This window comes from Halichoerus grypus, chromosome 3 (assembly GCF_964656455.1).
Source record: "Halichoerus grypus chromosome 3, mHalGry1.hap1.1, whole genome shotgun sequence".
In the NCBI taxonomy this organism is placed as follows: Eukaryota; Metazoa; Chordata; class Mammalia; order Carnivora; family Phocidae; genus Halichoerus; species Halichoerus grypus.
The window spans coordinates 142,683-167,108 of NC_135714.1; the positions used below are offsets into that span (position 1 = coordinate 142,683).

The 24,426-nt window shown below is 51.7% G+C and overlaps 1 protein-coding gene and 1 long non-coding RNA gene across 4 annotated transcripts in view; one reads left to right on the forward strand and one right to left on the reverse strand.

Annotated features, from left to right (window-relative positions):
- Positions 1-432: 432 nt before the first annotated feature.
- LOC144381310 (uncharacterized) lies at positions 433-8,121 on the reverse strand. Its single transcript, XR_013446222.1, has 3 exons — positions 7,578-8,121; positions 5,630-5,729; positions 433-1,643 (listed from the first exon to the last, which is right to left on the reverse strand). It is a non-coding gene; the product is annotated as an uncharacterized LOC144381310 (long non-coding RNA).
- A 143-nt stretch (positions 8,122-8,264) lies between these two features.
- The window catches only part of PCGF3 (polycomb group ring finger 3), a 53,135-nt gene continuing 36,973 nt past the window's right edge, over positions 8,265-24,426 (forward strand). For 2 of the 3 annotated variants that reach the window (XM_036094311.2, XM_036094312.2), the window contains exon 1: positions 8,265-8,487. The gene's annotated coding sequence lies outside the window, so the exon portion shown is untranslated. The remainder of the gene's footprint in view (positions 8,488-24,426) is intronic. The other variant, XM_036094310.2, reaches the window with a different exon arrangement.

The window sequence follows — 24,426 nt, forward strand, 5'->3', positions numbered from 1 at the left end:
GAGCTTCACCTGTGGAACCTCCCTATTCCATTTTAGTGAGGTTTCCCTTTATTAATATTCACAAGTTCCATTTGTTTGTATTTTTGAAAAGATACAATTTTAGAAGTGGAGAGCAGATTAGTGGTTTGAAGAGGGAGCGGAAGGGAGATGGGATCCTCCTGGTGATGGAAATACTCTGTCTTGACTGTGGCAGTGGGTACAGGACTCTACGTATGACACAGCCATGTGACGTCAGTGCAAGCAAAACTGGAGAAATCTAAGATCATGATTCATCAATGTTGGTATCATGGCTGTGATATCATACAGTTGTGTTTTGAAGATGTCATCTTTGGGGGAAACTGGGCAAAGCGTACAAGGAATCTCTGTATTATATCTTACAACTGCATTTGAATCTATAATTATCTCAAAACTCACACAACATGGAAAGCACACTCATTTGGAAACAACTTTTTCCACTCTCACATTTTATTTAAATTTGGGCAAGTATCTTCAACATAAGCATCTAAGCTGTTCAAGTTTTGAATCGAGATACAACACCATCCACAAAGGGTCATTCTGCACCCAGATTCCAACTGCACACTGTTGGGACCACCACATCTTGAAGAAACCCTTCAGTGATCTCCACCTGTGTCTTCCTTCAACAACGATCTTTATGGGGTGCCTGCGTGGCTCAGTTGGTTGAGTGGCTGCCTTCGGCTCAGGTCGTGATCCCAAGGTCCTGGGATCGAGTCCCGCATCGGGCTCCCTGCTCAGCGGGGAGCCTGCTTCTCCCTCTCCCACCCCTCCTGCTTGTGTTCCCTCTCCCTCTGTGTCTCTCTCTGTCAAATAAATAAATAAAATCTTTAAAAAAAAAATGATCTTTAAAGGTTTAAAATAACACCTGACACACAATTATGACTAAACCTTTGTTCCAATTCTTTATCTCCTTTTTCCTTAACCAAACACAGACTCCCATCAGCATCCCAAACTAGCATTAATCAAGGCTTTTTCAGGCCACCCTGTCTTCCCTAAACAGTATCTTGTTCAAAATTAAGCAACTGAGCGCAGTCCCTTTGCCAAGGATGGAGCAAAGCCAACACCTTCTTCGCTGAGGGTATTGGGGAAAAAATCTCACCTTAGATGATGAGATGGCCACAGCCCATTCTGTTTGTGTGGCTTTTACTTGGCTTTTATCTGCTCCTCTCAAGAGAATGTCAGCTATTTGAGGGCAGGAGCCAGTCTGTCCACACCCAAATCCCTGGAACAGGCTGGGGCCAGCACACAGCTGCGGAGGAAGAGACAAGTGTGCAGGGTGGGCGACCTCTCTGCCTTGCCCCTGGCCTGTCCAGCAGGTTCCCCACAGTGCGGCCCACTCCCCCAACCCTGCCCTACAGTGTGCATCTTGGACAGGAGCCTCTGAGCCTTCTGATTGCAGACGCACACCCTCCCTTCCCAGCACCCACATCTTTACTCGTGTCCACCTCCATTCTGCTTTCCCCAAGTTCATGGCTGCTGAAAACCCACATGCACCGATGCTGCACCACAGCAGGGGGCTGAGTAAGCAAATCAGAATCTGGATTCTCAGGCTGTCTCAAAAAGGACGGTGTGACTTCATTCTTATCCATACAGGAGGCCAATCAGGGAATCCGCACTGGTATGTGAACCTGTTTAGTTAAAGGAAGAAAGTCTCTGGTCACTGTGGTCTGTGCTTCAGTTGGTCCCCACCAGAGAGAAGCCCTTGGGGTTGCCTCCTCCTAATCTGTTCTTCTGTCTCTCCCGTAGTCTAGGAAGCCAGCCCCGGAGGCTCATTACATATCAAAGTCAGGACGAGTATCTGCAACCCCAGCTGGCTAGCCCGTTTCACGGAGGACTCTGGGGTCCAATCTTTTTCTTGTTGCTCAGACCTGTTCAGCCTGCTAAAAAAGAGGAAGGATCTGAGTTCTCACGTTTCTGTATGCACATGTGAGGTGGGCAGCCTTCTGTATGTGCATGGTGTAAAGTAGTATCTAGTATGTATATGAGAGAGAGAGAGAGGTGGGTATCTAGTGTTGCTGTGCATGGCCTGATGTTTACCTGCTTTGTGTGTGTGTGTCGAATACGAGATGGTATCTAGTGTGTGTTCATGATGTGTTATGTAAGACTGTATGGTTTTTGGTATGTGTGGTGCAAGATGGGTCTCTGTCTTTTGTGTATGTGTAGTGGGGTGAAACGGGAAAACAGGCAGCTAATACTTTGGTGGGTAGTGTGCAAAGTGTGTCTACTTTGTGTGTGTGGTGTAAAACAAGTGTGTGTTACATCAGAAGCTGTGCTGGGTCTGAGATTTTGCTCTACTTGTAAGCTCACAAGCCGCCCACAGGTCCCATATATGTGTGTGCAGGAACCATGGGACCCAGGTCCGAGGTGAAGAGCGCCCGCCCCTCGCAGCTACGGCAATGCCTTGTGTCGGTCCCTCACCTCTCGTTTCCATGGGCAGGCAGGTGGCGTGCACACGCCAGGGGGTGCGCTTCCGAAGAAGAACCCCGAAATAGGAAACTCTTATCTCATACAGGACTGCTGTGAACCTCCCCATCCTGCCTTCCAGAGACAGAAACCTTCTCTTTATGCTGGAATGTGAGCAAATCTCCTCCGGGAAGGGGAAGGGTTGGGCATTTTTCCTGACTTTCCCGGAATGTCTCTGAGACAAACATTCTTAACTAGGCTGTAAATTATTTTGCTCTGAGGACCTGGACCAGGCAGGAACAGAAACCTGAGAAATTCATGGAGAACCCCCTCCCAACAGGATCTACTTTTTTAAAAATACCTCCACAGGGGCCACAAGATCAAGTCCACGTTGGGCTCCCTGTGCACGGTATCTGCCCCTCCCCCATGCACGCGCGCGCTCTCTCGCGCTCTCTCTCTCTCTCTCAAATCAATCAGTCTATCTTAAAAACAAAAAACACCTTGACAGGTATCTAACTTTTTGTTTGTGGATATGGCATGGTGAATCTTTTAGCACGGCGTTCTGAGGTGGAAAGTGGTGTGTGTGTGTGTGAGAGCGAGAGAGAGAGAGACATGAGTGTCTAATTTGTGTAAAATATGAGATGTCTCACTTTTCTCCGTATGGTTGAAATTAGTATCTAATCTTTCTGTGTACCGTGTGGCTGACATCTCGTGTGTGGTATGAGACACTTAACAAGTTTTTCTGGTGTCCATTTGTTTGTGTAGAGAGACGTGTATTTACGTGTGCGCGCGTTGAGGTGATGCCACCCAGCTGAGGCTGTTTTGCTGTGTTTACCCTGTCTGTGTTATGACACAGATGTCCTGCACTACCACCAGCCTGCTGCAATCCACAAGGGTCCTCACACAGGCAAGCCCACAGAACACACGATGATCCGCATTTACGGGGTGAGTGGCAGCACTCCACACACCCTGCTCTCCACCCCGCTTATCCTTTTTTTTTTTAAGATTTTATTTATTTATTTGAGACAGAGAGAGTGAGAGAGCACGAGTGGGGCGGAGGGAGAAGCAGACTCCCCACTAAAGCAGGAAGCCTGACCCGGGGCTCCATCCCAGGACCCTGAGATCATGACCCCAGTGGAAGGCAGATGCCTCACCGACATGGCCACCCCGCACCCTGCACGTCGTAGCAGTACCTCCTGGCGCGCACCCCTGGCGGTGGCCCCGTGATGGCACGCACGGGCATCTGCCCGTCCTGCCGCAGCTACCAGGACCCACAGTGTGCAGACTCACACGTGATGCCTTGCGGACTGGCTCCAGTTTTTCCTGTTACAAATTATGCTTCAATTGGGCGCCTGGGTGGCTCAGTTGGTTAAGCGACTGCCTTTGGCTCGGGTCATGGTCCCGGAGTCCTGGGATCGAGTCCCACGTCGGGCTCCCGGCTCAGCAGGGAGCCTGCTTCTCCCTCTGACCCTCTCCCCTCTCATGCTGTTTCTCTCTCTCTCTCAAATAAATAAATAAATAAAATCTTTAAAAAAAAAAAAACAAATTATGCTTCAATTAGCAGCCTTGTCCGTGCTTTTTTTTTTTTTTTTTTTGGCATTTTGCCAGTGTTTTGCCAGTTTTCCCAATTTATCTTTGGGATAAATTACTACTTAGGGATAGCTGGGCCAAAGGATAAATGTCTATGTAGTTTCACTGGATGTTATCAATCTCCATTAGCAATATATGAGGGTCTTGCCAACAAGATAAGTTATCAAATGGTGAGGTTTTGTCACCAGACTGATCAGGAGAGGCCTCAGGGGATACCTGACCATAGGCCTGAGGGAGGGAAGAGCCACATGGGCAGCAAGGATGGGCCACCCAGGTCCAGGAGCGGCTCTGCCAGGCCTTGAGATGTGAGAGCCGGCATGTCCAGGAGAGCCATACAGTTGGAAGAAGTGAGTTGGGGAGAGCAACCAGGCCAGGCCAGAGTCAAGGCAGGGCTTGGCCCTGAGGCAGGACCTTGGAGACTCAGAGCAACCACTGGGCTGCTAAGCAGAGGCCTGGCACCCTCTGACTTAGGTACGGAAGGGTCAGCTCCTGGGCTGTTCTGTTCAGCGTAGACTGGGGGCAGGGCAGAGGCTGTGGTAACAGCCCAGACAGAACAGGTGGGCTCAGGCCAGGGCAGCAGCTGTGCAGTCCCAGAGCCATGGTTGGGTTAAGGCATATTTGAAGACAGAGTCCCCAGGACTTCCCCAGGAATTGGATGTGAGAAAACAGAGAAAGAGAAGAATCAGGAATGAGTCCAAATGTTTGTGCCCCCGTAACAGAAAAGATGGAGTGGCTATTGGTTGAGATGAGGAAGGTGGAAGGAAGCAGGCCACCTGTGTAGCCCCGACTTGTGTCCTGACCCTGGTGGGAATGATGTCTGCTGTCCACTGGAGGGACAAATCATGCATAAACACAGGAGCGTAGCCACATCTGGACTGGGCTTGAAACCATGGGCGGAGTGAGCACTGGCCAGGAGAGGAGCCTCAGGGAGAGGGGCGGAGGCCTGGCAGGAAGAGCCCAGGAGGAGAGAGGGTGGCAGAGGGGCCAAGAAGGTGCCAGGAATGGGGCAGAGCACGATGGAGAACGGGCTATGGGGAAAGTATTTCAGGAGAGAAGCAGCACAGGGGGTCATGGAGATGACAATGGCCACTGGACAGAGCCCCACAAAGCCTTGGGTGCCTGGACCAGAGCATTTTGTTCGAGTTGGGGCAGGGCAGAAGCCCAAGGGTTTAAGAGAGATCATGGAAAGAGAAACTGGAGAGGCCGAGTACAGACAGCTCTTTGGAGGAGTCATGCTGTGAAGACAAGCACAGAAGTACACCATCAGGAGAGAATAAGTCCTGTTCTGTGCTGTTAAGACGGGTGGCCTCACCCTGAGTTTGTAAGTGAATGGAGTGATCCAACACAGAGAATGGTCCGGGAGAGGTGAGGTGGAGCAGCTGGGTGGGTGCCAAGGACAGGCCAGTGCCCCGGGATGGCTGGGTGGCACAGGAGTGAGGAGAGCTCACCCTCCTGGGAGGAGGGAGCAGTGGGCTGGGGGGTGGGGAGGCAGTGTCCTCTCACTGCTTGTACCATGTTTCTGGTTTCTTCTTTCTTTCCTGCTCTATTGAGGTATAAACCACATATATGTAACCAGTACACTTCAGTGAGTTTTGCCCCATGTATACACCCATGAACTTACCACCGCCACACACAGCACACAGTTCCATCATCTTAGGTTTCCTTGGGGCCCTGCAATCACGCTGCTCTTAGGCTTTTGCTCTGAGTGAAGCTCCTAGAGGCTTTTGAGCAGAGGAGAAACATGGCTCGACTAATGTGTTATGGAAGTCACTACTCTGTGTTGAGAATAGATGTTGGGGGAGAGACCAGTCTGGAGGCTACGCACTAATCCAGAGGCAATCAATGACCTTGGACCAGAGCGGGGTGGGAAGCTACAGCCATATTCTGAGGGGTCTGCTGACAGCAGGTATGGGCTTGGAAGAAAGGACCCCAGTGTCTTGGCTTAGCAGGCAGGATGGAGCCCTCTCCTCTGCAATGGGGGCTGGGGTGAGTAGCAGGCTCGGGGGAAGATCAGGAGTTGATATCCTGATATCAGAGCCTGAGCTCCCTAAAGATAGCCCAGCAGAGATATGGCCAGACAGTTGGATATAGGAGCCCAGAGTTCAAGGTCAAGGTTGTTGCTGATGAGGTCCCCGGGGAGAGCAGGCAGGACAGATGTCCTGTCTGCACTCTTTGAGAGAGACTTGTGGCCATGCCTCATGCACACACTCTGGCTCTCCCCCATTTGCAGACAGACAGCTACAGTGTCAGGAGGCCATTGCATGACTTCCTGGGATCACTGCTCTGTGCCCAGGGCTGTTCCTGGCCTATTATCCCCACTTCTTTTTTTTTTTTTTTTAAGATTTTATTTATTTATTTGACAGAGAGAGAGACACAGCGAGAGAGGGAACACAAGCAGGGGGAGTGGGAGAGGGAGAAGCAGGGAGCCTGATGTGGGACTCGATCCAAGGACCCTGGGATCATGACCTGAGCTGAAGGCAGTCGCCTAACCGACTGAGCCACCCAGGCACCCTATCCCCACTTCTGACACCCAGGCCTCCACTCCAGACTGGTTCAACTTAGCTGCCATTTCCCTGGAAAATAGAAACAGCTGGATGAGACGCTGCCCAGGCCCCACTCCCTGCATCTGGGTCTTCCTCCCCCAGTGTGAAAGGCTGCCACAGCCCCCTGCCCCGGATCCAGTCCCCAGTCCTGGGTAAGGACTTGGGCTCAGGCAGCCTTCCCTCTCTCCAGTGTGCTCATCTCTCCCTGTACCCCATCAGTGCCACTGAGGCTCTGACCCAAACAGAAAACAGCCCTCTAGTCCCAGAAACCCTCCAAAGAAAAACCCCTGGAAAGGTTGTCTCTATTTACCCTCCTCCCTTGAGCCCACCACAATTTACCCTGGCAATGCAACCACACTGCACTGGACAAGGTCCCAGAAGGGTCCCACTCCCCACACCCCTCTCAGCAGCTGACAAGACATCACTCACCCCTGGGGATCCTTCTCCCCAGTCTGCTCAATCTGGGTCTTTCTTGCTGGATCCTCCTGGACTCTCTGATTTCTCCACGTGGGCAGGGGGCTCAGCCCCCCCCATCCCTCACTCCAAACACTGCAAACTCAGACTCCACTCCCAAAGCCCACAGACTCACAGAAGGGCCACAGGGAGTCTAATGGCTATTACAGCTGCACTCCTGACCCCACTCTCCTGTGCTCCATCACCATCCCCAGATTGTCAGAGGCTGTCCACTCTTCCAGTTGTTCCTCACCCATCCCTGCCTGTTCTCAGGCTGAGCCCCAGCAGTCCACACTTCCTCCCTTCCCCGGCACCACCCAGTGCAGCACCGCAGCTTCTTCCCTGCACTGTCTCCCTCGCTGCTCTGCCAGACAAACACAAGACAGCCAGAGGGAGGCTTTACCATGCCGGCACCATGCCATCAACCCTCTGCTCCGAACGCCCAGGGACCTCTCCATCTGACCTCCTCTCCTCCCTCTCCATGCCCCATGCCCCCGGGGTTCCACGCTGGCCCCTGGCAAGCATCCTTCAACACCCCCCACTTTGTACCTTGGTGCTGGCAGGACAACTTACCTGTGAACCCCACCTCCAGATATTTGCAGGGCTCCTTCCCTCTATGTTCCGACTCTGTGCCTCTGTGGCTGGCTCCCTCTGTGTCCTTTACATGCCCATCCACCCTATTGTAACTAACACTCCAGACATCCACTGCCTCCCCCACCCAGTTTATCCGGCTCCCATATGACACCAGATTTGTTTTTTCCTTTGTTATTGCCCCCCCCCCCGGCCCAGGTGTGGACCCCAGGAAGGGATGGACGTCACGGTCACTACTTACGCTCCAGGGCAGAGCCTGTGCAAGGGTGGACACACAGAGTTGCGGGGTCAGCCCTGCTGCCCACTCTCCCGCCTGGTGCACGGAGAGCGCTCTGTGCTAGGTCCCAGAAAGGACTGGATCGCAAGAACGAGACCGACTCCGCCACAAGAATGCCCCGGTCCGGGAGCCGGGCTCAGCGCCAGCTGCCTACTAGATCCTGTGTCCGGCAGGACTCTCCCCGCAACCCCGGCGCAGCACCCGCCGACCACTGCCCCTCTGCCCACTCCCCCTCCGGCCACGCCCCCGCAATCCCATGCCTCCTCTGCGGGCCCCGCCCCTGGCACCCTCCCAGCTCCAGATCCCTCGGCCAAGCCCTGCCCGAACGCGCCTGCGCCTTCTGACCACGCCCCGCCCCCGCCCTTCAGTCCCCGCCCCCTGGCCCCGCCCCCTCCCCGGCTGCGGGGTGGGAGCCGGGCCGCGCAACGCGCATGCTCCATGCGCGGCGCCCCCGACTCGGCGCTCGGCTCCGTTCGGGCATTTCCGCCTCTTTGTTTTAAACTCCGGACGGGTTTTTTTCTCCTGCTCTTGGGGGGGACCCGGAGGGAGCGGCGCCCCCCCCACTCCCGGCGCTGCCCCCGCGTGCGCCCTGCTCGCCCGCAGCCGAGACGGCAGGTCAGTGAGTCCGCGCCCCGCCTGGCCTGGCCCGCGGCGCCCGTTCCTCAGGCCGCGGCCTCGGCCGGTGTGCGGGCCCGGAAGGCTCGGAACCCCTGCCCGCGCCCCTGCGCCCCTCGTCGGCCCGGCCCGCGGAGTCCCCACACGGCTCGGCAGGCTCCGGGCGCTGGCCGGACCCACGGGGTCGGGACCCCGGAACAGGTCACGGGGAAGGGCCGGACCCCGGGACGGGTCATCGGGGAGGGACCAGGGAGGACCGGACCCCGGGACGGGCCAGCGGGGAAGGCCAGACCCTGAAACGGTTCACGGAGGAGGGCTAGACCCCAGACCCACCAGACAGGGACCAGGAAGCGCCGGACCGACCCAGAGAGAGGTCACCGAGGAGTGTCCAACCCTGGCATGGGTCATCAAGAGGGTCCAACCCCAGCACGGGTCACCAAGGAGGATTGGGACCCTGAGACTGGACAGGAGCCAGAGAGGGCTGGACTCTGAGACAGGTCACTGAGGAGGGCCGGACCCCAGGATCTGGCAGGACCCAGGGAGGGCTGGAACAACTGGGCTGGGTCACTAAGGAGGGCCAGGACACCAAGACTGGCCCCAAAGAGGGCTGGGATCCTAGAACAGTCCTGTGAGCACTTCCGAGACCCTGAGACAGTCCCTTCTGAGTGAGAGGCCACGGTGCCATGAGGAGGGTTCATCCCATGCGACAGACTCTGGGGATGATCAGGGCCCCAGGTAGGTCATTTGGGAGCATCTGGATGCTGGGGCAGGACCATGAAGAAGCTAGGCTTTCAGGGAGGGCCAGGACCCAGACAGGAGCTGGAACTTGGAGACAGGTCCCTCAGAAGGCCAGAACTCCTGAACAAGTCGATGGGAATCACCCAGACCCCAAGAGTGGACTCTAAGGAATGCTGGAACCCCAAGCCAGCCCTCCAGGGGGTTGGACCCCTGAGGCAGGATCCAGAGGGGCCTTTAATATGTCCAGTCTGCTCAACTGGATCCACCTGCTGTGAAGGCTTGGGGGCATCAGGGATCCTGGTCACCTGAGCCCCACAGTGCAAATCCCTGTGAGGCCCTTGAGCACCCTGATGTTATGAGCACCTGGGCCAGCCCTACAGACCTTCTGACCTTCAGCAGATGCCTGGCTGGGCCCTAGGGACACATGTGAGGCAGGGTTGGGACCATCCTCATGTCTCCGGGGGTTCAAGTGGAGCTCCTAGTCCACACTGGCTCCATGCCTCAAGCCAGCACTGTGCTCACTCCCCAGATCCCCTACCTTATTTTTCCAGCCCCTACTCCAGGCCTACTGTCTTTTGCCTTGGCCTTGTGGTCAGTGTTCATCACCTTCAACCACTCCTGCCCTCTTCTCTCTCCATGTGTGGGTGTGCCCTCCATCCTGAGACTGGAGGTGTTTTCAGTGTCCAGGAAGTTCCAGGAGGGTGGGGTCCAACCAGGAGTATTGGAAGCCTAGGGAAGTGTTTTGGGGGCACTGGCCTGGGGCAGGAAAGTTGGAGCAGGTGAGCATACATATCAGGTGAGTGGATCAGGCACCTTCTCCACTCCCGGAAAGGAAAATATTAAAGGACCTAGCAATTGGGGGTCTTTGCTTCTCTGAAACCTTTGAATGAGACTCATCTAGAACCCGTGTTCTCCTTTAATTTGAAAGTGCTAATGAAAAAATAGGGTGTGTTATGTGCTGCTCTTTGATTGGGAAATGGCTCCAGAGTGTGTCCAGTAAGATAATGCTGGAGGAGTTTGAGAGAATGAAAAGCCCAAGAGGGCAAGGGCCTTGTCCAGCTCAGCTCCCAGACCTGGCTGCCTGGTGTGAGGCCAGCAGGCAGCACACAACTGTTAAATGAAGAAGTGAGTACGTGAATGAATGAGTGAACAGCAGGAATACTTTTAGAAAGATCAATGTGTGTTAGGCTTGCAAACTTATCCAGAGATTGGGCAGTAGGACAAGATACAAATCTAAAACTCTGAGCTCTATGGACTCCCAGGAGAGACACTTGAACTGGTCAGTTCAGTATTTCACTTTGTGCCACAACTTCATTGCTTGGTTACTTGGGAGAAAACCCGTTTAGATTTTCAGATTGACATTTCATAGGACCAAATCTTAACCAAATGGAGTCCCCACATAGTCCAGCTTAGGAACTTTTATTTGCCAAATGTAACCACACTTGGGACCTTCTTACTCAACACTTAGTTCTGATTTTTTCTTTTTTTGTACTTTTGTTCCTTTTTTAAAACTTAATTTGTTTTGTGAAGTTTTGGAAAAGACTTGCCAAATTGGGCACTCAGGTTTGGTTAGGCTCTTTATTTTCCTATTCTTGGATTTTTAAAGGTGTGATAGTGCTGCATGGTTGCATTATTTATATATTGCTGTCCAACAAATTACCCCAAAACTTAGTGCCTTAAAACATCAGTTATTATTTTACAGTGTCTGTGGGTCAGGAATCCAGGCACTGCTTAGCTGGATCCTCGCTCAGAGTCTCACAAGGCTGCCTTCAGAGTGCTGGCTGGAGCTGTGGTCTCATCTGAAGGTTTGACTGTGTGTCTGACTGTGCTTCCAGGCCCGCTCACTCAGCCCCTGGGGCTCTTCATCGGGCGAGTCAGGGGGAGCCAGTGATAGACCACGACAGCAAGCGAGAAGGCCACAGTCTTCATGACCTAATCTTGGCAGGGACATCCCATTCCTTTTGCCATGTTCTCTTTGTTAGAACCTAGTCACTGGGCCCAGCCCTCATTCGAGAGGAAGGGTGTGTGTACTGGGAGTGGGGGTGAGGGTCACTGTGGCCATCTTAACACCTGTCGTTTATCAGGTTTCAGCTAATATAGGGCCTGTACCTGAGAAATATATTCCCTGTAAGTAAATTAGCAGAATTGTATATAGAGCAGTGTGTTAAGTATAAGGTTGCAACAATTCAGCTATCTCTTTAAATGTATAGGTTTCTCTGATGTCAACATAATGACTAAAACCGCTGGAACTTAAACGTGAGGGAAAATAAATTATAAATAGGGAAGATTCTTGGGAATTGCACTTGTAGCAAATCATAACCAACTCCCCCGCCAACCCTGCAAATTAAATTGAGTGCTGTAGAATTCTTTGGTAGCTTCAAGTTCAATGATTTCAGTGTTTCCAGAGCATCCTTTTATTCCTGCCCAAGATTTTGCTCCAGGAATTATAAACTGGCCTTTGTAAGAAGTTTTTCAGAGGTAAGATCCTGAGACGTTTTGGATATTTGACCCTTGTAAGGAAGTCATGTTCCAGGATCCTGAATGTAAGGGCCTTAGTGCTCAGGGCTTGGGGCTCCCTGGTGTGCCTAGACTCCAGTACCATGGCTCTCTGGCACTCTGGGCTGGGGCTGTAGCATGGAGCTGTAAAGCATACCCATCCGGGGGGGGACTTGTCCCAGGAGCTCTCTGTGGAAGGAAGTGTCCCCTCCTGCTGCCCAATTCTCTCTGGACCTGCCAAGGTTCCACCCTGCTAGTGTGAGGCAGGGCCCTTTGCCAGTGACTGGAATGACTTATTTGAGTTGTTAGATTTGAATTATAAAGCAAGGTTTGTTTTGGTTTATACTGTTACCCTTTATTAAATGCCAGGATTTATTATTTCATTTGAAGCTATTTGCTTAGTGGTCGGAATCGAATTTGAAATTGAAAATTAATTTTACTATTGAAGTATGTTGAGGTTTGGGGACAGTTTCTTACTACCCTTCTAATATTTGCCGTTAACAGTGCAAAAATGCTACCCAATTCATTGTGCTTCAAAAAACAGAACTATACTGTTCTATAAGTTGATAGTTTATCATTAAATTTTAAGAAGTAAGACCTCTAAAAATAATAAGACTATCTTTTCTGATCTGCCATGTTCCTCCCTACAGAACTGAATTCTCTGAAGGCCAAATGACAACAATAATGAAACACTTAACACATAATGAGAGGGTTAAGGTGTGATCCTTGCTTAGACACATTTTTCAGAATTGTCTATTAAATTAAGCAAAACACATTGATAAGAAATAAAACTCGCTAGAAAATATAGTCCTTAAAAACTGATTGTTGGGTTGATTGCTTTTTTGAAGAGAACTGCTAATATTTAGGTGAATTTGGAGAGTGGAAGTTAATTGGATTATTTTGCAAATGAATCAGTATTCTCTGGACTTTGCTGCAATAACAGCAAATTCCAGATGTTTAGCAAGAAATATGCAAACAGTAGAAAGCTGTCTGCATTCCTCTTTGAAACCCCTGCTAACTGGATTTTATGGAGGCAGAAAGTGTGGTGATGCTCAGCAGGGCCTGGCCGGTGTGGGGTGCTCAACAAAAAACTAAAAACTGATCTTTACTCACACCTGTGTAGCCCTGTCCCGGAGGTACTGTGTGTATCACCTTGTCTGGGTCTTAAAGCCACCCCAGGTCTGCCCTCTGGTCACCCCTGTGTGCCTGGGAGCAAACAGACACAGGCCACAGCTGGGACTTGAGGAGCAGAGAAGGGTCAGCCTTCCCCATTTTTATTTCAGAAAAAAACACAATGGAGAAAAACAAAGAATTCTGTACCCCCACCCCGATCTAGCAGTTATTTGCTAATTATATGCTAAAACATATTTGCTTTATCTCTTTTTTCTAAATACATATTTATTGTCATTGAATCATCTGAAAGTAGCTACAATCTACCAAGTTCCTTAAGTAATTCAAGAGCACACAAGTCACAGGATTAGGATGGTCTCCACACAACCGCAATGTCATTATCACACCTGAGAAATGGGCACTTGGTTCACATACCAGCTAATAATTTCCTGTTCATTTTCAAATCTCTCCACTTGTCTCAAGAATGTCTTCTATGGCATTTTTCCCTTAACCAGATCCAGGCAGGTTCCGGGCATGGCACTGGGGGTCATGCCCCTCCTGAACCAGACACACCTGGGTTCCTAGAGTGGCACTGGGGGTCATGTCCTTTCTGAACCAGACACACCTGCATTCCCAGAGTGGCACTGGGGGTCATGGCCCCTTAGTGTCTTTTGAGGTTTCCCCCTTGCCCTCCGCAGGGTTGACTTTTCTAGGTGACATGTCACACCTGGATTTTTCTGATTCTTCACTTATGGTGTTGTCCACCTTTGTTGTCCCTGTGTACTCTATAAACTGAAGGAATGAGAGAGAGGCAGAGTCAGGCTTGAGATTTGGGAGATCCCTTCATAGGAGCCAGTGAGGGCTTCATGTCGCGCCATCGGGGACACACGGTCAGGTTGTGGTGGTACTTGGGTCAGTCCCGCTGGCTGCACTTCTGGTGCCGCAGTTCCCAGTGTCCTCCCAGGGGACAAGTCAGTCGGGCCCTCCCTGTTCTGTTTCTGATGGGGAGGCATCCTCCGGCCATTTCATCCTTCCTCACAGGCACATGGGCAAGCCCTACTCATCAGTTTCGATGCTTTTGGCAGAAGGTTCAGTGGGTGGAAGGGTTTGAAATCGTTAATGGAAATAGGACTTTTGCTGACAAATAACATTTATTTTCCATAAAGTAAGTGCCTTTCTTACTGTAGAGACAGGAATGGCTAGAGGCATTTCGTTTTCCCCAGCCTTTCATTAAAGGCAGCCTCTTGAAAAAGATGGACATCAGAAATCACAAGAGGGGTGTCTTAGCCGCCACAACAGAATGTCGTGGATGGAGTGGTTTAAGCAGCAGGCATTTATTTCTCGCTGTCCTGGGGACTGAAGTCCAAGAACAAGGTGCTAGTTGTGGTTCGTGGTGCAGACCGGCTGCCTCCTGGCTGTGGAAGCCCTCTGCGGGCTCTTCTTGCAAGGACACTAATCTCATCTGGGCCCACCCGTACACATCTAACCCTCTCGCCCCCAGAGGCTCCATCTTTGGAGATGGGTTAGGGCTCCAACACAGGAATTTGAGTAGGCACAGTTCAGTCCAGACCAAGAGGCTGTAGCTTCTGCCCCTTGCTTATTAACCTGTTCCTTGTCTCTAGAATTGGGAGAATAGTTGCCTAATGAAAATGGTCCCAGGGCTGGTGGTCACTCTATTTTACATGCTTGGGAAACTGGCCCTTTCTTCTGCTATTAACTCCATTTCTTTAAATACCATTACATTAATTTTCTAATGCTGCATAACAACTTGCCACAAAATTAGTGGCTTAAAGGACACCGACTTACTAGTCCCAGTTCCGTGGGTTGGAAGTCTAGCACAGTGTGGCTGCTCTTCCTGCTCAGGGCCTCAGAGGCTGAAATCAGCATGCTGGGCTGAGGCTCTTGTCTGGGACTTGGGTCATCTTCTGAGCTCACTAGCCCATCTCCGGTGGTTGTTGGATTGGGGTCCTGCTTTGTTGCTGGCTGTCCGTTGGGGGTGCCCTCAGCTCCTAGAGGCCCCACAGTTCTTGTCCCAGGATGGTGGGTACTTGACAGCAAGTTGTTTTCTGCCAGGCCGGTAGGACTCACCCCTCTGACCTGCTCTTCTGCTACCAGCTGGAGAAAACTCTGCTTTGAAAGACCATGTTATTTGGCTTGCCCTGTTTTAAGGTCAGCTGATTTGAGACCGTAATTACATCCTCAGAAATGCCTTTGCAGCAGTACCTAGGCTAATAAGGTGGGAGATACGTGTATGCCAGAATCTCGTGGCCATCTCAGGATTCTGCCTGCCACAGTCCTGGCACCCCAAAATTCGTATCCTCCCAAATGCCAAATACACCTCTCCCTCTCCTGAGGTTCCCCAGGGTCTCGTCCCAGTGTAGCACCAGCTCAAAGTCCCAGACCTTGCCTGAACCACAGAGCTCTGGAGTCTCCTCCCCTGGATCATCCGCTTGGTGCAATCCACTGGGTGCTGGTCCTGGACACTTGTGAACCAAGTGAGACAGATTGCCTTCTCAGGGCACCCCCCACAGCAGGACAGGTGTAGGTTTACCAGTTGAGAATGGGGAAGTGGACATAGCAGGGAGTCACAGGCCCAACGCAGTTCTGAAACCCAGTGGGGATCCCCAGTCAGGATTCTTGATTGGGTTTTAAGCTCAGGGTGAGCCTGCTGGTTATCTGCTTTGCCCTCTGGGCTCTTGTTTCTACCCTGAGTCAGCCTTTTTCATGAAGGGGGGTGCATGTCTGTAGCTGACAGCCTCATCAGCTGGCCCCTGCTGGAAGAATCCTGGGGTCCAACAGCCCCTTTTCACGGCATGTTTTTCATCTTCTCCAGGGGTTGGATCTGGGAGTTAAAATGGGTGTGATTATGTAATGATCTATTATACGGTTGAGTTCTAATCTCACCTTCCCTTTTTCCTGACATTGTCTGACATTACTGTCTCCTGTTCCAAATTCTCAAGGATCGTGTCTGAGTCCGTGCCCTCCTTGGCCCTCTGTCCTCGTCCCCCTGTCCTGTGTGGATGCCTCGTCCTCCAGGCCAGCCTACCGCAAAGTGGTCCTATTGCGCTTCGGGGGTCCCTTGCCCCGCCGGTGGGGTGCCTGCTGCTCTGGCCCTTCCCTCCAGGTCCAAGGTCAGACGTCCCTGCGCACCGGCTCTCCTCTGGCCACTGTCTAAAGCAGCCCCTCCACCTGTTTCCTCTGCTTCGCTGCCTTCATCTACTCTCTTCACGGTGCTCATCACTCTTTGCTGATGGGTTTGTCATGTCTCGTCACCAGCTGGAACTGGAGCTCCCTGAGCACAAGGCCTGTGATAACTTGTGAGCACACTTGTTGTCTCCATAGGCATGCCTTGGACGAGTATGTGAGCACCTTCCCTGAGACGTCTGAAAACGCCATGGCTTCCATCCATACTTGGCTAATAGTTTGGCTGGTGTAGAATTCCACATTAAAGTCTCTTTTCCTCAGAACTTTGAAAGAATTGCTTCTTTTACTGGTAGGATTCACTGTTGCTGGTGAAAAGTCCGGTGCTATCTGATTCCCACTCCATTGTGAACTCCTTTCCTCCCAGAACCTGTAGGACCCTTTCTTGTACCCTCGATGTCTTCAGATTCCAGGACTTGGTTAGACATGTGCATTTTCACTCACTGTGCCAGGCACTCAGGCCTTTGTGGCCTGATGGTTCTTCCAGCTGGGGAAATACTTGAATAATTTTTTCCAAATCATGAAATATTGCCTACAAATGAGCATAGAGAAAGATAATAATGAACACCTGTGTACTCATTACCCAGCTTAAGAAATAAAATATTAAAGTATATTTGAAAGCTCCTTATCTCAGTTTTCTGTTTTTTCTAAAACACCTGTTGTTTGGATGTTGGATCTTTTCTATTTCCTATCTTTATCTACTCTTTGAGAAGATTTTCTTAACTTTATCATATAACCCTTTTAGTGAATTTTTAATACTTCCAGTCACATGGCTGGCCTTGTAGTATAGGGAGATGGGTAGTAACAAAATAAATAGGTAAATTATAAATTCAAGGGTAATATCTTAGATCTGTGGTGTGTGCGCATGAGTGTACACAGGGCATGTAATTGTCCACAAGATGGTCCCTAAAGGTGTTGCTGGGGAGATGACATTTGAGGAAAGGCTTGATGGGGGTGAGGTAGGTCCCAGGTATCCGCATGAGAGAGAATGTTCCAGCTTTAGTAGGTGCAAGGGCCACGAGGTGGGAGAACACCTAGAATGTTCTAGAACTAGCAGGGAGTCCACCACGGCCAGAGTGGAGTGAGAGAGCTGGCTTGGGGCCTCAGTGGCCACTGGAAGGCTTTGGCTTTCCCTGAGCCTTTGGAGAGATTCATGCCACGGAGCCACCTGCTCAGACTCGTGTTTTCATGGGATTCCCGGGAGCTGTGTCGGGGTGTGGTTAGCCCGGTGCGCCTGAACAGCACAGTCAAGTGGGGTAGGTGTGAGGGCCATGGCTGCCCCCATCTCTTGTACGTGGGTGGGAGGTGAGCGAGAAGCCGCAGGTGGGGTGAGCCGGTGTTGGCGGGAAATCCAGATTACACTTGGCGATGCCGGCCTTCCAAGTGGAGCACAGGTAGTTGAGGTCTGAATTTGGGGTCGGGGGTACTGAGCTGCATAAACGTGGAGGTGGGAGGCCAGTGGGACGTGACAGGAAGTGAGGGGGCTGGGCCGCAGGGACGGGTGCCTGGGAGCCTTTCAGTCTGATGAAGGTGGACGTCTCTGATGTGGGTGGGCCTCAGTGCTGCTCAGGACATGTGCCTGGGAGCCCGCCCTGGAGACTGTACCTCAGGTCACTAAGTTACACCCAGATGTATATAAACCCTTAATTTAAGAAGTAAAAATTGGGAGTAAACGCAGCAATGGACATGGGCATCAGTCTGCCATATCAGTGAGTTGTAGTCACTCATTTAGCACGTTAGGCATCCTACTGCGTGCTCCTCAGAACACCCAGGGATGCAGGGAGAATAGCTGTGGGTGGCGGCCCGTGGCGTCCCTGAGTGGGGAGGCGAGGACAAGGCCTGGGGAGGTAGCCCTTCGCAGCTTTCTGCAGGGCTGAGACTATGGTGACCTGGGGGTGGGCGTGGGGGCAGCAGGGGTGCAGCTGGGCCCATGGGCTGGGGTGGGGGTGGGGCGTCAGGTCCAAGTTAGGGGAGAAGGTGGAGCAGGGACTTCACTGTCCTTTTGAGAGTCTAAATTCAAAGCACTTTTTATGTTATCTCATTATTTTTTTAAAAAAGCTTTTGTGGCAGTTTGTAGCCACATAGAAATACATTTAAAGTTTCCCTTTTTCTCGTCATCTTGACCTGATTTCAGTGTCCCAGCAAGGAACATTCATGATATGCTTCTGTTCATCTTGAGATGGCGATGAATTCTGGGTGTTTGGCCTGCATGCGGAGCCCTGGCAGAGCCGTCCTTTCTTCCAGGCCTTGCCTGAGGACCTAGTGTGGCTGTCATAGAGTGCGCGAGCCTGACAACTACCTATTGAGCCCTGCCGTGTGCCAGGCCCCATGGGGGAGCAGGACCACACAGGGAACGGGGTCAGTGGGTGCCACGGGGAGACTAGTGAGGAGCCGGGGCTCTGGGAGGCAGGGTCATGGGGTCAGGTAGGCCGTAGAGGAGAGGTTACAGTGGAACAGACAACAAAAAGTAGGGTTCTTTCTTAAGCACCTGCCGCGTGCCGACACGGGTCCTGCGGTTGGGGGGAGAGAGAGAGGCGCATCAGATGGAGCAGCAGGTGCGGATCCAAGATCATAGCAGACTGGTTTGGGAGGACAGGGCATTGGGCATGGAGCAGAGTTCAGCAGTTTGGTGATTTTCATGTGGAAATAGGAATGGGTCTTCTCGAGTACTTGGGTGAAGACAGAAATCTCTCTGGTTGATTGGGCAGCTCAGGGGTGAGTGCTCAGTTAGACATGATGGCCAGCGGTGAGGATGCAGCCTCAGCCCTCCTGTGGGGGTTCACAGTGCCATGGGGGAGCAGGCTGGGCACCGCACCCTGAAGATGCTGACAGTGTGAGGGACGGGACAGGGGCTGGCGTTAGACCTGGGGCTGTGGTAGCCTGACCAGGGGGCTCAGGGAGCCAGCCTGCTGCCCTGAGGATGGAGGGCCAGGCTGCTGGGGAAGGGTGCACAGACAGCTCAGAGGTAGGCGAGGCGAAGGGGCACGGAGCTAGCATGGATGCGCCCTGACGTGGACAGACACTGATCATGGATGGAGCCCTGACGTGGATAGGGCTGATGGGGCTGGAGCATGGCAGGAGGGCATGGCTCATCAGGAGTCTGGATCCTTTCAAGGGTTTCATGCGGGAAGGACATGTCTGATTTGCTTTTCTACGTGTTGCTCAGACTTGTCCACGAGATTGAATTAGTGGTGAGAGTGGACATAGGGAGGCCTGTCCTGGGTGCATCTGCCATCCAGATGGGAGCCATGGTGTGTCCAGGGGATGGCCGTGGGCACAGAAGGCTGACAGAGGGCATGGTGTTCAGGGCAGAAGGAGCAGGACTGGGGTGAGGGTGGTGTCGGGAGGGAGGAGAGGAAAGCATGCCCCCCACAGGGCAGCTGGTGCTTGGACATCGCGGGGATGGGGGGGGGAGAGCAGGTTGACAGTTTCTTAAAAAGTTGTCAAGCAGCCACATGTGGTCTGCTGGTCGGCATTTACTCCAGAGCATCTGTCCACACGAAGATGTGGCCATGAGTTCCTAACAGCCCCACACGAAACAGCCCAGATATCCATCGACTGGTGAGCGGGCCAACAACATTGCAGTGGACGCTGCTCAGAACGAGAATGAGCTGTTGGTGCCCCAACATGAGTGAGCCTCAAAACAGGATGAGTGAGAGGAGCCGCAAACACAGCACCCAGAGCACGCCACCCCAGTGCAGTTACCGGGTGGATCGGGGGTCTCTGGGGAGAGGGGCCGTATCTCCACTATGGTGGTCCTTTCCCAGGCGAATGTCAAAACTGAGTTGTCTCTTTAAAATACGTGCAGTTTATGTTTTGACAAATATTTCTCAGTAAAGCTGTTTGATAAAGGTTATGGGGTATTATGATCAACTCTGTGCTGGTGATTTTGATGAAGATTTTCCTAGAAACATACCACTTAGCAAAACTAATTAAAAAGTAAGTGGAAAACTTGAAGGTTCTTGTAGGAATTGGTTAACGGGAAGAAGCACAACCCCTGGGTGTGGATTTGCGTGAGGAGGCGGGTGCAGGTTCTCCTGGGGGGTCCCCGGGCAGGCGGGCCTGAGGAGGGTCCAGGCTGGCCCTGGAACTGAGGGGAGGGAGGTTGGCTCTGGCCCTGAGGAGGGTGCTCCCAGGAGGGGCCCACTGGTGGTGGGGCTGCCCTCAAGCGCTGCGTCTCTGGGTCCAGGTGCACAGCTGCAGCGGTGACCCGGGAGCCTGACGTGCAGAGACACCGGCGTAGTGTATGCCTTATAAAAGCCCTATTGCATTGCATCATATGTGGTCTGAGGACGGCTTTCTAGTAAAAATTAGGGTATGTGTGTATGTTCAAAGTATTTGAGGATATACCCACAGAGGGAAACCCACCATTACGTTAAGGACAGCAGTTAGTTCGGGGCGACTAGGATTGTAGGGTTTTTTCCTTAGTGTTATTCTTTACTTTCCAAATCATGTTGAATAAAGGTGCATATTACTTCCACCCTGCAAAACAAACCTGGTGTATTTACCTAAAGGACAGTCACGGTGATGGAGGTGCAACGCGGTGATGGAGGGGTGGGGAAGCATCCACTGAAGGGCACTCGCGGGAGTTGGGGGGGGCGTGACCCAGACGGTGCGGTGGGTGCGCGGTGTGCGGTGCGCGGTGGGTGCGCGGTGGGTGCGCGGTGTGCGGTGCGCGGTGGGTGCGCGGTGGGTGCGCGGTGTGCGGTGCGCGGTGTGCGGTGCGCGGTGGGTGCGCGGTGGGTGCGCGGTGTGCGGTGCGCGGTGCGCACGGAGGGGCCCGGGTAGAGGCGCCGGTGAACAGCTGTTGGTGGTGGAGGCCGATTGGAGGGGTGGCCCACGGTGAGTGGACGGGGAGGCTGGGCCTCTTCACCCAGGATGACTGCCTGTGGGCCTGGGGTGGCCTGAAAGTTGTGGTGGAGAGACACGCCACCCATGCCCTTCTGGAAGGCTCGGCACCTGTGCAGAGTGCGTGATAGAACCAGCCTGCGTGAACCACGGCAGGGAGCCACGTGGAAGAGATTCAGGAGTCAGATGTGGAGGGTGACCAGGGGTCTGGGAGGTGGGTTATCTTGGTAATGTCCTTGTCACTGGGGTCTTGAGAGCAGTCTCACGGAGTTGGGGGCTAGCAGGCGCAAGGGAGAAGGTGTTCACCAGCGTGGTGGACCTATAGCAGACCCTCGTGGGGATTTTAGCTTGCATTTCCGGTTATGAAGCTGAATGTTTAAAAATATGCTTATTTGGATTTTCTCTTTTGTGAAGTGAAACTCCTCCATCCCAAAGCAGGGACTGACAGGACACAGGTGGGTCCCGCTCAAGCTTAGTTTACGGAGCAGCCTTGTGGAGCCTTGTCTGGACTGTAGTCTCAGGTGTGGGGTGTTCTCTGCTGCTGTGGCTGTTTCCACTCTTGGGTTCTTTGATTATCTGATGCACTTATTTTTAACGAAGTTGATTTTATTAGTCATTCCCTTTGTGGTTAGTGCTTTTTGATTCTGTTTTGTTATCTTTTCCTCACCTGACGTCAGGAAGATGTTCTCCCTAGTATCTTCCAAAGGTTTAAAATTGTATTTTCACATTTGGTCTTCATCCACCTGGAATTGATTATTTGGGGATGAGGGTGGGGGAGACGCCTGGTATAAAACAGGAGTTTGTTTTTGTTTTGTTTTTCTAATTTCACCACCAGGAATGATGTTTGTTGTAGTTTTTTTAAATTTTAAAATGCACTTTTAACAGAGGTACAGTCTACCCACGCTAAAGCTCACCGCAGCTTTCTGGTGTGGTTGGTGTCTTTTGGTGCATCTGTCCCACACCCCAGTCCTGACCCAGAACCCTGCCATCTCCTCAGACTTCCAGCCACCAGTCCCCGCCACTGGCCGGCCCACAGGCACCCAGATCTGCCTTTTCTAGAACTGTGTGTCCGGTGGGACATGCACTGCGAGGTCCTTGTGTCCGGCTTCTTTCCTGCAGCACAGAGTTCTGTCCTTTGTTCATTTTGGTTGCTGAGCAGTATCCGCTGAGTGGATGGACCACTTTCTGTTCCCCACCACCCGTTGACGGGCACTGTGGCTCTTTCCATTGTGGGACTATTATGTGGGACTATTATGAAGAAAGCTGCCTTGAACATTCAGGCATAAACCTTTGAGTGCATATTTGTGTTTGTGTCTTATTTATTTATTTATTTTTAGGGTGGGGGAAGGGCAGAGGCAGAGGGAGAGAGAATCTTAAGCAGGCTCCATGCCCAGCGTGGAGCCCGGCACGGGGCCCGATCTCACGACACTGAGATCATGACCTGAGCCGATATCAAGAGTCAGACACTTAACTGACGGAGCCACCCAGGCGCCCCTGTGTTTCTTTTAAACAGAGAACTTTTATTAGCTTCTAAATTTGCTAAGAGTTTTTTAAATGGATAATGAATGGATAATGAATTTTATCAAATGATTTCTGTGCATCTTTGGGAAGATCTTCTCATTTTTCTCCTTTTGTCTTTTGTCAAATTACTTTTTTCCCTCATAGTAAGCCCCCTTGTATAGTAGGGATAAAGCTAGTTTGTCAAGCATGACCCTGCTGCTCAGACACTCCTGGATCAGGTGACTCCGTGTGCTTGCAATTTTGACACTGATGGCCACCAGTGAGTTCAGTCTGTGATTTTCCTTCAGTTCTGATCTGATGTGTGTGTATGTTACCTCCATAAAATGAGTTGGGAAATACTGTCTTTTTGATTGTCTGAGTGGATTTGTTTGAGGAGGTTTGTTTGGGTTCCTTGAACACTTGGTAGAACCGCCCTTGAGATGGTAGGCCTGGGGTGTTCCTGACGACTGAGTCCACTTCCTTAATAGTTACAGAACTTCTGGGTTTTTTCTGCTTGCCTCAATTGTGGTGAGTTATTTTTCTGGGAATTTATCCATTTTTTTTAAATTTTTTATTGTTATGTTAATCACCACACATTACATCATTAGTTTTAGGTGTAGTGTTCCACGATTCATTGTTGGTGCATAACACCCAGTGCTCCATGCAGAACGTGCCCTCTTTAATACCCATCACCAGGCTAACCCATCCTCCCTCCCCCCTCCCCTCTAGAACCCTCAGTTTGTTTCTCAGAGTCCATCATCTCTCATGGTTCGTCTCCCCCTCCGATTTCCCCCCCTTCATTCTTCCCCTCCTGCAATCTTCTTCTTCTTCTTTTTTTTTTTTTCTTAACATATATTGCATTATTTGTTTCAGAGGTACAGATCTGTGATTCAACAGTCTTGTACAATTCACAGCGCGGAATTTATCAATTTCATATAAATTTTCAACTTTGTCAGCATAAAGTTCTTCATAATTCATACCAATAGCATAGTTCTATTATTGCTCGAATGTAACTTTCTCAAAGAGAGACTCATTGACCCCCTTCCCCCCCACCAGTGCCCTGACTCCCCTTCTCTGCTCCTGTTGATAGCATTTATCACCTTTTAACATACTAAGTAATTTACCCGTGTGTTGCATTTATTATTTATTGTCTGTCTTCCTCCAGTAGGATGTAGGCTCTAGGGAGCCTTTTTTTGTGTCTTTTTTGTTCACTGAGGTTTAGTGTTCTAGCCACAATACAACTTAAATAAAATTCAGTACACTGAAAGGTTCCTCATTCACAGTAGCCAGATCTCAAGGGCTCACCAGCCACCCTGTTGGGCAGAGGGGATTCCTGGAGTCCCATCAGCCCAGAGCATCCTGGCCAGCCCTGGTCTAGAACTAGGTCCCGTGTTTCCTCGTCTTGCTCCTCCTGTCAGTGCCTTAGACACACCTGGTGGTCTTCCTAACCAGCCAAGTAACTCTCTTCCTCCTTCCCTCCCTCCCTCTCTTCCTTTTTCTGTAGAAGTTAATTGAGCTTCAAAGATTAATTAATAATGCAGTGTGGAAAGCTTGAAGAGTAAAAATAACCTAAACTGGATATAACGTGAACATGATTTAAGTATTACTAGACCCACCGTTCCAAGGTTGTATTTAACCACTATTGTAAAACCACCAGGGCCCTGGTGCTTTCTCAGGTGTGTCCCTGCTTCAGAAGGGAGCAGGGACAGCACCTGCAGCCCTGCCTGTCCACCTTCCCACCTGGAGGGTGGGGAGACCTCAGGGCTTCCCACAGAGGAGGCAGAGTGTGGGCAGGCAGGAGGGAAAGGTCCATGGAGGTTCTGGAGGAGTCTCAGACTGAGCCCCCACATGGCACCGTGGCCACCAGCCTGACCACCCCGGGGCCTACAGGCTGGGGTGCAGACCACCCCCACCCCCCTGGAGCTTTGAGAGCAACCTGTTGGCTCCCTGTCACCCAGAGTGGGAGCCCAGGTCTTCCCGGAGGCCTCACAATCACCCTCTCCCCTCAGCTGTGTTCACCAGGCTCCAGTCAGTGAGGCCCCTCAC